Genomic DNA, 13,738 nt, shown 5'->3' on the forward strand with positions numbered 1-13,738 from the left:
CTCTGCAGATCTGAACTACAAGGCTGTAATCTAAAACAGAAAATAGAAGAAAGTATGAATTTAGGAATCCTCTGTAAGAGGAATGTGTTGTGTTGGAGTTAACCACTGTAAAAATAGATCACGTCTTTTTTCTTCTTTTGAAGTGACTACACTTTGGAAAAAATGCTTTTCTTGCATGTTACACTATTAGAGAAATCTCTGCTTGAAGTTTGAAGAACATGTCAGCCTCAGTATATAGATTAATTAAAGCATATGTATACAACATCTAAAAGAAAAGCTAATTAAAACTTTTATCAACTATTCAACTATTAATATTGAAGAGACATTTTTTATCCGGGAGAAAATGATGGCACAAGAAAGGCACTAATGCTAATTGTCGATGAAGCTCTCTTAAATATACAGATTAAGCTAATGTTAGGAAGATTATATTTTTCTTCTCCCAATTACCATAACATTTCTGAACTAAAACATTTCTAAGCTGTAATGGATCCATGGGTTTTGTGCAGCTAAATGATTTTCAGACTGACAGAAGAGTATTTCTGAAGGTGGGCTAGTGCTTGGTTGACTTGGAATCCTGAATAAAGCCATGTTTGGTCCCACCATTGAAGTGTGTTTTCCACAGAGAGCACTTCCACTGCATCCTCTGTGCTGTTCTGTGCCTGGGAAGAAAAGGTGCTACCACTGGAGACTACTACTCTGATAGCTGTTCTGCTGTGACATCCCTGCCCTGCATCACCAGCAAGATTGCTGGCTCAGTCTTTCTAAATGTTATTTTGATAAGCCTTATATGAAAATTAAATAGAGTAATCTCTTAGCTAAAAAATGCTCAAATAAGCAAATAGTCTGGTTTTGGCCTGTTGTACTTAGATTTCTTCTTTTAGAGGTTCTCATTTCCTTTCCTAATCCCTCTAAGACAGTGAACTCACTCTGGTGCTTGCTAAGTGAGAATCCAAAGGTCACCTTTGTATAGCCTTCTCAGTCTAATGTAACTTTGTAGATGTACTGAAGGAATGTTATATAGTGGATGCTACTGCTAGCTGAAAGGACTTAAGAGTAGAAGAGGCTTCATGGGTGATCACATCCAATCCCCTGCTACTGCAAACCACCACATCTCTAAGGACTGCAAGTTTATGGCACTTCATTTTTAAAACCTGTGCGTGGTTCTTCCCATTTCGCTGCTGTTCAAGATGTGTCTCAGACCCTTGTTCTATGATGGCTGAAAACTTACTATGATTTTCCCATTCTAACTTGTTTATGGCTGATATCCATTCACTAAGTGTTTCTGTTTTTTCTCTTCCCTCATGTTCTTCACTCTGCTTTTGGAAAGAGTAGAAACATACCCATTTCATTTTAAACTGGGGCAAAGACACTCAGCATTCTTTGGTAGGACTTGCTCTCTGCTGCATGATCCTTCCTCTTAGCACCTTTGTGTGCAGTCTTTTCTAGGTTGAATTAATCTTTGAGTATAAGAAACTACAAATCATGTGGTATTTTAGATGGTGTCTATCCAGTGTCTATCCACTGGCTCTGTATGTTTGCTGCAAGAACCTCTGCTGATGCTTATGATGCTGATGCACCTATGCCCTATTCATAGCCGTATCATATTAACTTGTAGATAAGTAATGATATAAATCTTGAGGTTTGAGGGAGCTCTTTTTCCTCCAGTCATTTTGAAACCATGAGTTCATATTTCAGGTTCATGGCATTTTGTTTTACTTTAATTTTCTTCATTTCATTCATTTTGGACTGATTAATCTCATTTGTAATTTTAGATTTCAAGGTTAATTAATTATGTCTGAAAAATAGTACGGTGGCTTCTTCATTCACATAATTTCCTACCTTCTGCCTTAATCAGAAGATGTTTCTTGGCTCTCACTGCTAATTGGAGAAAGTTCAATAAAGTTAGTTACCAGAGTAATTCTCAAGGAATTGTAAGAACTGTGCTAGGACCATCTGTTCTCTTGGAGAGTTTACCTTTCAGCACGGTGTATTTTTATCTTTTTCTTAGCTATTTAAAAGTTATTCTATAATATGCTTCAGCCAGCCAGTGATTTCAGTCTTGGTGCTGCAGCAGGTGTTAAGGCCAGATAAATCAGATCTGTTAGTTTTCCTTTGAAAAGTGGTTCTCTTCAAAGAGCCTAACTAGGTGAGTCTGGTAAACCTATGTACCATTTTGTCCCATTTTTCAAATATCTTTTAAGAGGAAGTCATCTTTCTCTTGCTCTAAAATATATGCAGAACTTGTGGATAATTGCCTGTGGCTATTTGCGTCACCTTTTGGTTTTCTAGATACCAATGTTCTGTTTTCTAGTAATATATGTTCCTGATTTGATATACTTAATTCAAAACTCTGGAGAATTAAAATAATGTTCATATTCCAATTTTCTTGTAGTTTTGAAGTGGAAATTTAGTGAACTCACCTTTCATAATACGAAACTCATGTTTACTTTCCCTTGGAAGCCAAAAAATTTTTTTTCCATGCCATCATTCACAAGCCATTCTGTCCTTGACCTGTCATCAGCATCATTGCTTTTATCAAAAATGGTGGCAAAGTTTTAATTTAGATTTTGTAGATCTTTGATGTTTTCAGTCTTCTCTTTACTTTTTATGTGACTAAACCACTTATTTACTCTTGTTTTAATTCTGGTTTGTGGAAGTTTTTTGCTTTGTTTTGGGACATTTTTCAAAGCCTAAATTGCATGGACTTAGAAGATTCTACCTTTTATTGCTATTTTTTCTGAGTTTTTAAAGACTGGTTGTTCTCCCTTCTTGTAGAGTCTGTTTATTCTTCATAGCAGCTTTAGGTTGTTACTCATCATGGAGTATCCTATAAAAATAAATATTTTTCAGTGGCTGGAGATTCAAGATATAAATGTGTTTCCACTGTAGTTTGAAAGAATTCATGTCTTCTCTCATTCAGAACCTTGAGATTTCACTGCAAGTTCACTTGTGATTTCTATGCTTGCCTCTTCAAATTACAAAACTTTAATTACAGAACAGGTTTTGTTTGTTCAGTTATTTATATTGAAGGTCCATACTATTTATTGAAAGGGAATCTAAAATAATAATTGTGAAATCAGTGGTAGTTCAAAAAGACATTCAACCTGCTCCCTTTTCCTGCAAGAGGATCAATACCACAGCCTACTTTTTAAAGATAGGGTAAATTTAAAAAAACCTCTGGTGATGCAGGTTCTACAACTTGTCAGGTTTTACAACCAATTTCTTCTAGTGCTTCACCATATTTACTATAGAGAGCTCTTTAAATGTAAGATGAATTTTGCTTTCTGAAGCTTATTCCATGCACAGTGGTTGATGACAATATTTTCTTTCTCTTAGAATTTTACATATTTAGAACCTGTACAACATTGTCTACAAACTACAAACCTGAATTTTCTGGAGAAACAGGAGAGTTTCCCACTTCTCTGCATGTTTGGGTTTTTTATAGATCTTCAATAGGTCAGATCTATCAGAGTGGAATACAGCAGGATTAATTAACATGTTCTGCAGACCACTCTTCTCTTTACACTGGTATGGAGTTTACAACATTTGCAACAACATTGTTCACTCGTGTTTTCATTTGTGATCACTGTATAATCTTGGTCTATCTTTTTCCTGTAAGAATCAGAAATAAGCTGGTTGGTCTACATTGGTCTTCATTGTTTCAGTGACTAGTGAAGTTAGCTAGCTGTCAATTATACCATCCAGGCATATCTGGATTATATAGTTAAGGGTTCTTTAGTCTTAATAATAGCATTTATCTTACAAACAAATGTTTCTGTTTACTTGGAGGTTTAAGGGCTGTCATGGTGATAACAGTTTAATATGTTAACATTGTGATACAGTGCAAGGTTCTTAGTTTTCACACTACACAAAATGAAATTTTGAAATTCTTTGCTGTCTTTCTAAATTAGGAACTGTTGCACAGTTAATATTGCATTAAAAAACAATTTAATTTTCAATATCACCGTGCAAGAACCCCTGATTTACAGATACCAATAATACCATAAGAGCTGTTTGTTCTGAGTTATTTTTTTAATCAAGAAAGGAAAAGATGCTTCATTGTGACTAGTAACATATTCAAAATGTTTTCAGTGCTTTCTTACACTTAGTTCTTCAAAGCTGGGTTGTGGATGTAGTCAGATATTGCTGTCTGGGTGAACAGTCAACGCATTAAGAAGCAGCAGGAGTAGCAAAGAAGTAGCATCCTCTGTTCATTTGGATGAAAAAAAGATCGGCAAACTATCAGTGATTTTAAACATGTGATGTTTAAATACATACAGAGGAGTGTGCTTGCTCTGTACACCTTAACTTCAGAAATGGAAACCAATATATTATGCCTATGTCATCAGGAGATCAAAATAGAGTGTAGCAAGCTTTATATCATTATTCCATTCAAATATCGGTATTGTTAAATATTCAAAGATATTACTGTTTTCATTTTGCTGCTACAGTAAAATGAAAACCTTTAAAAATGAAGAGAAACGAAGCCCATGTAAAGTCAGTACAGCTAGTCTGCCTCACGCAGATGTCTCTAGTTCCATCCCCCGTCCAGGCATCAAATAGAAGTCTTCATGGAAGACAAGGATGCTGCAGTCTCCTTATTCACGATGACTGCAGCATTAATATGACTGAGATTGTTTATGGTGCTGCAGTTTTTTTAGAGAAACAGGATCCTGATCATAGGATTTTTTTCTGTTCCATACTGTAGAATGGGGCTGAAAGCCACCATCTTTCCACCTTCCCATTTCTGAGAGGGAAGGTCACAAATGTTCACAAGGCATTTAAGTACTTCAGGGACAGAAATTGCAAAGATGCTGTGGTATATTCTTTCATGGAATATTTTCAACTGTTGAGCCCATGGTTACTGGATTCAAAAAAGTCTGGGCATGTATGTTTAATGGGTAAGCAGAAGAAAGTGAGGATGGAAGTAAGAACTTTGGGGAAAGTGGTTAAATTCCTGTTTGTTAGGAAGACCTACATCTTCAAAGTATATGCCACTTTGTGGAAATAGAATATAATTGTTTTGATCATATACTTACAGACTGCAGTTTTAAAAACGAAATGAATATTTAGAGGATGTTTTCACTCTTTTATCACAGCTTGTGTGTGTGCTTCACTCCACCCCTCCATGCAAACCCCAAAAGTGCCTAGTTTACTTTATGGATGAATAAACCACAAAAACGTGTTGGGAAAAATGAAACTCTTCTAAGCTGTGTGACCTAGACATGAAACCATAAAATTCAGCTCTGAGTATTTGTGTGAATCATGTCATTTCAGTGTTGGGTGTTTTTCCACAGCCTGTTCATAACTTGGTGTGCCAAATAACAGGTTGAAGTGGTTGTTTTATTTTTATAACTCTTTGAAGGAAGACGATTTATAATGGGGATGTTGGAAGAGCTGCGTGTCAGTGTGGTTCTGTGTATGTCCTCCTGTTGGCTGGTGACAAGTGGAGAGGCTGAGGGAGACAGGCTGGCTGCAGCTGGAGTTGAAATGATGGGCCAGAGCAAGGAGGTGTTCCTCCTCCAAGATACAGTGTGGAGGTTCAGTCAGATAAAGAGAGGAAGGCGGGTGTGAGATGGGGCTGGAAGGATTGTGAAACTAGTGTAAAGAAATGGAGACTTCTGGCATCAGAACAATTAGCCACATTTTTAATCAATCTACAGGCAGGAAGACTACAAAAAAGTACTTGTTGCAATAAATGAAAATTGGAATATAGTCATCTACATGTGCTTTCCAGGGGAAGATAAACAGAAATCATATAAATAACCTATGTGCATATGTATGTATGCATTTGTTTTTAAGATGGCAACAGCTGAAACTTGGCATATCTCTTTTCAGAGCGTACAGTTCGATAAACAAAGCATTTATGTTTGCGTCACATCTCCAGACACTATCTCTAAGACTTCGATTCACTATAGGGATGATCTCTACATCCAAGCAAACAAATACTCTTCTGCACATTTGCTGTCAAGTACTTTGTCTTCCAATCATGTTGTTTTGAAGAGATTGTAAAATAATAATTTTAAAGAATTTAATCTTTGAGTATATCTTCAGAAGCACTTGTTCATTTTTCCTTAATGTGTTGTTTTGAAGAGGAAGATTTCTGAACATTTTTTTTTAAATTTGAGTCACCATTTCTTGAGTATTTATAAATCTCATTAACTTTTTTGAAAGCAAAAACTATTGAAAATTATTCACCGTAGATTTTTTTACCCTTTTGAAGTAATGTATGGGCAGTTACCTGATCTTTAAATCTTAAATTATTCTCTCATAATAGTGATACATTTTTTTATTCCCAGTTGGACATTTTTAATGTCTTCAGTGTAACTTATTCTCCATTCTATTTCTGCTTGTGTCTTTTTGTTAAACCTACAAAATCTAAGTAAACCCGATTACACCTTACATTTCTATAAACCTTTCTCTGATCATAAAACTTAACAGGCAGTGACACCTCTCTTGGAGGTATGAATTGTTATTTCCTCTGCTTGTGAATGAAATAAATTAAAATAATGAGTGAAAACAGTTACATGTCCACAATGTGGGAAATCTGTGGCATGACAGGAGTGCATTTACTGTGGCTCATACCACTGATAAAATGAATTTGATTAATGAAGACTGCTTTTCCTTGCATACTGTATTAATGTTGCAGGTGGCATGAAGTAGTGGTTTAACTAACTTCTGACTCCTCATGAATTGGAATGGTTGTTTGACCTCTGTAAATAAATATCCTGATGCTACTGATAGATTATTTTTTTCTGTATGTGGGAGAAAGTGAACAGAAACGTCTTCTCATTTGTACTTAAGGATTTTTTTCCTACTTAAGTATATAGATACATGCTTGTAACCCATGCAGTGATGTAGTCCTTCTAATGTCATCTGTCTCCTTTGTCAGTTCTCTTGTGAATTTCTCTAAACAAAATATTTTTTAAAGCTCTTTTTTCTTCACTGTTTCTCTCTCATCTGCAACTCGGACTTTTTTTTTATAGGTTTAATCTCTGTTAATAAAGATGGGGATTGTTTTTTGATGGGAGACAGTTATGTCGTTAAATGAAAGTCAGAAGTTACAAGGCTTCTTATAATGATTAGTACTACACACAGCAGTAAGCACTTTTCTCTAGTGGAAAGTGCAAGACTAGTGTGTTTTTCCTTCAGAAGACCCTTAATTTTGATAGACATGGCAGGATACTTAAAAATAAAAATTTTCCTGTCTTTCAGATACCAGAATTCTGACATCAATGCTAATTTTTTTAAAAAAATTAATAGCAATTGTAAATATAAAAAAATTAACTCTGTATAATCCATTCGGTATACATGTGCCTAGGCATCAGAAGGATAATGTAAAGCTAAGTCTTTAAAGAGATTTTTAAAGAGATACAATTATCTGTTTGATTTTTAAGTCTCATAAGAAACGTATTTTAGAACTTGCCAGTGATGGCTCATAATCACTTTGATATTTTGAGGAAAATGGTAGCTTTAAACAGATGATACAGAATTTATTTTTAAAAATGTATTGTGCTTATACAGTTGATGGCTTTTATTTCCATAATGTTTTTTACTACATAATTATACATCTTAATTACGTAATTACCGTCATAATTATTATGTAATTACATGTAGTTCCACTAATTACAAAATCAGGAAGTGTAATTATCTACTAAAAACTTTCTGAAATCTTATTTGTTCACTAGAGATTATTTAAAAGACCAGTGACCTACTGAAGATGGTGTACAGTGTTGTACATAATACAGCTCTCCTTTTACCTTTCTTCATGGACAGTACAATTTGAGAGGGTTGTGGAAGGACTTTCATGTCTTTACTTCCCTTAAAATTAGGTTGGAAACCTTGACTGTATTGCCTGCAAATTTGGAGCCTCTTAATTTTTGTCATTGATACCTTATATCTTTAAAGATTCTGTAGCTGAACTTCAGAAGTTGCATAGTTTCAGTTAACACCTTTGTAACTTCATTATTTATATTTTGATTTAAGGTATATGGTTCAGGTACCTGGTGTCAGCTATAAAGATGTTCGGAAAAGTATTGTTTATGGCTGTTTATATGTGGAGTGGAACCTTGACTCCACAAAAGACAGGGAGAATGCAGCTGATTTCTCATGGGCCAAAGAATTTTTTTTTTATTTTTTTTTTTTAGTAAAACTGCTTTTTTAAAATTTGTTTTCTTGTGTCAATATATGTTCATGTCTGGATGCTGATTTATTACTTACTGTTGCACATACTTGGTTATAAATTTGTCTAACAGTGCAGTTTGAAACCAGAGATGGTTTACTGCGTGTTAGAGAAAATGAATATTCAGGACATTTTATGGTTCTTTTGTCATGATATTTTATTAAAACTGGGCAGGTAGAGACTCTGTTTTCTGTATATTACATACGTCATGTGCTGCCTTGGGTAGATGGAATGAAGAGTATTGTAAACGTTAGATTTGGTGATGTTTTGCATTCTGTAACACTGTGAGGTATCAAAATGACATCAGAAATACAAAGCTTTCTCTCAGCACTCATTGTGACAGCAAGCATGCATTGATTATGTCACAGTATTAAAGCAAGCCACCAAGGGGAAAATACTTTCAATAACAGAAAACAGAATTCATATTAAAGGGATAATGTAAGAAAGTAAGTGATCACAATTTGTGATACTAATAAAAAGGAAGAACATTGTAATCTCTGTGTTAGAAGGGAAATGGTGAAAGAGGAACATGAAGAAAACATGTTACTGGAATATTGAAATTTCTGTGGAACATCTCAAGCCGTAATACTGTGTTGCATGTGTATCATTGCTTAATTTTTCTGTGCTTATTACATAAGGCAACTCTTTTACTGTATACTTGCCAAAAGCTATTTTAAGCTCCCAAACTTGACCTGGGTCTGCAGGTAATGTGAATCTGTCATCATCTTGATGTTAAATGTAATTGCCTCAACTCACATCTGCTAAGTGTACAAGTCCTAAGGAGAATTTGTCTCCAAACCAGTTTGAATTATATTGACCTTTAAAATAAATACATAGAGTCATTATTGGTGAACACAGATTGTGAAAACAGGATCCTTATTTGATCTCCAAGGTTTAAATTAATGCCGCAAATAAAATTATTTTAATTATTATACTTACTGAAGTATAATAACTGCACAGGAGACATTTCTTTTGAAATATCTTTCTGTATCCTTAACAAACAAAGGATTTATATCAAAGACATGATAAAAATATAGTTATGCTCTTTTCTCTAAGAAATGGATGGAGATAAATTGCTCTCTTAGTTAAGAACTAGAAGGCCATGTAGAGAATAGCATAACAGAAAATATTTGGTTTAGTCCATAGGGGATACAAAAATGGTGCATGATATATGTATAAAAACGCAGCACAAGACAGAGAAGTGTCTAAATGCAGTTTAAATTTGGTTTATTAAATAAAAAAATACTTCCCTTTATAAAGGAGTATTACATTTTTGTCATCTCTCTATCAGAAGAATGTGGCAGTATCAACCGATCCAGATTGATCTATTTTGGGTGGGTAAAAAATATTGAGCACTTGAAGCCACGGGTGTTACTGCCATGAAAATAAAGTGTGCGCGAGAAACTGTTTGGAGTCATATTTCAGAAAAGCGTGTGAGTGCAACTGCTACCTCATTGCCTCGCAAGCCATGCCTCCACTTGCACATTTTCTCTCGGCAAAGCCACGCTTGCTCCGTGACAAAGAACAGACAGGATGCAAAGGGAGAGAACCACCTCTCTTTTTTTTCCAGTTATTTTGAGGATCATATCTTTGTAACAATCTAATTACCAAATTTCATGTTACAAATTACCAAATTTCAAATTTCAGGCTAGAGTAGTTCCATATTGTTCTTTTGAGAACAAATGAGTCTTCTGTGAGATGCCAAAACGTGGTTCAGCCTTGGAGAAAAAATACAGCAGGACATTCATCTGTCCTGTCCTGTCCCTCTTCCGTGAGGGGGCTTAGATGGGTGAGAGGGGTGGCTGGTCAGGTTAGGGAGCTCTTTGTTTTTATCTAGCAGAAATGATTTTGGAAGAAGTTGATTTGATCCTGCCAGGATTACAACTGTCAAATGCATATCAAAATGTTTTCCTATCTTATATTATTTAACTCAGAATATAATAATGTAATTATTTTGACATGAAAACGTTACGTGCTGTGGTATTTCCACTTATCTTTAAATAGACATTTTTCACTTTGTGAGAGATGCATGCAGTAAGACAAAACAAAAAATGAATAAAAGGACTGAGTGACAGCCTAAGCTAGTTTATTTAGATGATAAAAACAAATAATATTTTACATTAATAGAATATTACAGACTTGAAATTAAATCATTTAGCTACTTACGATATTGTTTTATATTTCTGGTGTAACAATATATGTGGCATAAATAGCCAGCACAACGTAACAGTAGCATGTTTATAAGATTAATATTTTTCTTAGAAATTGTGTCACATATTTTGGGAGAAGAGCAAAGGAGCATTAAAGGGAAATTCGAAAATATGTATTATTTTTGACACTTTCACACATCATATACATGTGTAGTCACCTTAAATTAGACTTCTTTTGACTTTTTTTCCTAGAGCTGAATCTGTTGTTTAAAACATCGTTAATGAAAAATAGTTAGTGGTGAGTGACCAAAACAAATACAGTCATACTTGCTAAGAATATTAGCTACCATGCTTTTTAACAGTAATGGTAAACTATAGTAACCAAGACCTTGATGTGGAAAACTTTTACTATTTCATAGTTTATATTTGGCATTGTACAGGAATCAATGGATTTGAAATTGGTTGTCATGCTTGCAGTTTCATGATAACTTGACACATAATTCAATTGTTTCAAATATTACTTAATTTAGGAAGTCAAAAGTGTAGCTTCTTGGTTGGAAACAATTATGTCCATAATTTTGCAAAAGCAGCAGATGTTGAAACATAAAATGAATGCATGTGGTGAAGCACAACTGCTGCAACTCTTTTAGTAGCTGCATTTAGAAAGAAAGAAAAAGAGCTTCATATCTGAAGGTTTAGTTTCTGAAAATCTGGATGTAAGTTTATAAGCAGTATTTCTATTTGTTCCTTTTCTGCTCTCCAAAGATTTATCAGCTGTTTGAGCCATACTTTAGATACCACAGTGATGCAAGCAGCCGCAAAGGTGACCTGGTTATAAGGACACAGGAAAAAAATATTTTCTCAGGGTTTCCAGAAAAGGAAAACTGTGATATTGAGAAATTACACTGACGTGTACATGACTTTCTGAAGTTTTGAATATGATCTGAAGTGTCTGCTTCATTTTTGTTTTATTGTATTGCTGTGGCAAATTTTAAACATCAGAAGTATCCTGTCAGGAGTTCCTATTTAGACAAAACATGAATTTTGTTTCAGTGTTTAGTCTATTAACATATGAGCATGCCTCTGTTTTCTAGTAAGTAACAGAAAGGATCCTTTTTGTTCTATTATGGCATTTGACACTTGGGATTTTTGCATGTATTCTCAGTCCTGTTAGTGAATACTGATGCTGCACTGACCCATAGGGTGTAGGTGACCAAATATGCCTTATTTTAAGTTGTCCTTCCAGCACCCACTTTTGCCTGAGTTACCAGTGGGTTTTGAGACACCTGTGACATGGCTGGCTGTTGCTCTCACTGCTTCTCTGTTTCCAGGTATCTCTGCTGCCTTGGCAAAAAGCGCTCTCTCTCACTCATGTAGATCCTGTGTTTGCTCAGCTCTTCCAATGTAAAAATACGTTTCAGAAAGTGAAAGTATTCCTAAGTGAAAAAAAAAGAAGCAGTTCAAGTTATGGCAGCCACGGTAAAATGTTTGTCTTCAACTCTACTATAGTACCTAGTACATGTAGTATAAGAGAGTGGGTTTGATGGCAGCAACTCATCACCTGTAGTCCCAGTGCATCGGTGCATTCTGGTTTTCCTTCCCTCAGTTCTGTTTTTTTTTTTTTTTTTTTTTTTTTTAGAAGTGATAGGCATGCTAGGCTTTCAGGAGTCCTTATCTTCACTTCTTTTTTCCTTTCTTTTTTTTTTTTTGTTTGTTTGTTTGTTTGTTTGTTTAATAGTCTTACTGTTTAGAGAGTCTTTGGAAGGAGCTTGTCACCTGCTGCATGTTTTAGACCCATATTCTTCCAGGGATTGAAGTGCTGGCACTTTATTGGCACTAAAGCTTTAGGCTTACCATTGGGTTAGCATCCTTCACCAAAAATTAGATGTGCAAGGAGAGTAACAGTACACTCAGACTTTACAGAGGTTTTATGAGGATAAATGCAAGACAGGTAAGATATAACCACAGATTACAAAATAAGATAAATGGGTAATTACCATGGTGAAGCCTTATGTTACACATTCATACATTAGAATGTCTTTCAGTTACTTGTCTGTGTGTGTCTACCCTGACTGTAAAAGCAATATTACTGGTTCAGCATTACACTGCAAAAGTTATGTTGCACTTTGAGAGGACTTGAGTTGTTGAGGATTTTTTGTAACATAGCACTTACAGAGTAAACCTTCCTTTTTCATGGGGAGAGAAGAGTTGTGGGGTTTATTTATTTGTTTGGTCTTCACTTCTTAAGAGACAGGTAAAGAACTTCCAGTTGTCACATCCAAATCCATGGCACTATGTTGGTACTGTAATCAAGGGAAAACAAAATATTAATACTAAGGTCACTTTTTATTAGGCTGTCATAGGGATTCATGTGGGGATTTTTGTTGAACAGGTTGTATTTTATGAAGGAAAGGAGAAATTTACGTTCTGAATTACACAAGGAAGGAGGATTAGTGCAAACAAAGAATAAAGACATAACAAACCAGATGTTTTAAGTGAATTTGGCAAAACAACAAAATTCACAATATAAAAAATGCAAGACAGAGTCTTTTAGAAAAAGAAATGTGGAAGGATTTGGAGAGGCAACAGTAAATTAAACTAATTTGCAGTACAGCTTGACAGTGAAATAGTTCATTACAAAATGTAGCCTTTATTTTTATGTATTGTTTGAATCCAGTGAGGTTAAAATTAAGTCCTGCATTTCCAGTAGGAGCTCCCCAAACTTGAATTTCATTATGGGTGTACTTGTCATCCTGTGAGAAGTTTTTCTTGATGAGGGAAGGGCTAAATAACATCTGTATGTATTACTGAAAACCATTGCACGATCATAGTCAGAAGCCTTACATTGGCATTAGTCATCTCTGAAAGAATTCTAGAGTTAGAGTTGTTTGAAAAGTGGTCATTTTGTATCTTGTTCTGGATGTGGAAAGGGGGAGGGGAAAAAGTCTGGAAAAGTATGTGGTAAAGTTGTTGGTTTTATCATACTCTAAACATAAAATACTATTTGGGAGGAAGTCTCGCTGCAGAAATCAGCAGTTTTACAGATGGAGTACATCCTTCTTGGGAAGTTTCTTCAGCAGTTGCAAGCTGATGTTTTTGAAATGTCTGGAGTAGGCCAGTATTTCTGTTGAATAGTACATTTTTGAAGGCCATTATTATGATAAACCATGTTCTTAGCATAATTCAAATTGGTATATATATTTTGGTTTAAAAAATTTAGTTCTTTTGCAGACTGTGAACTACAAATGGCACTCAGGAAAAAAGGTACTGTTGAATTTACACAGAAATTTTTACATTTAAGACTTTTCAGCAATTCTGATGCTTTGTGTTAACAACTGGGTCTAACTGGGAGAGGCCCAAAGAATGCCTGAAGGTCAAACAAACTTTTCATTATAAAGCAAAGCTC

General features: G+C 34.9%; 1 protein-coding gene across 1 annotated transcript in view; it reads left to right on the top strand.

The window, feature by feature from the left end:
- The window catches only part of POLA1 (DNA polymerase alpha 1, catalytic subunit), a 204,025-nt gene that overhangs the window by 160,219 nt on the left and 30,068 nt on the right, over positions 1-13,738 (top strand). The window lies entirely within an intron of this gene.

The sequence above is a fragment of the Athene cunicularia genome, assembly GCF_003259725.1.
Source record: "Athene cunicularia isolate RWA chromosome 1 unlocalized genomic scaffold, athCun1 chr1_part1, whole genome shotgun sequence".
NCBI classification, from domain to species: domain Eukaryota; kingdom Metazoa; phylum Chordata; class Aves; order Strigiformes; family Strigidae; genus Athene; species Athene cunicularia.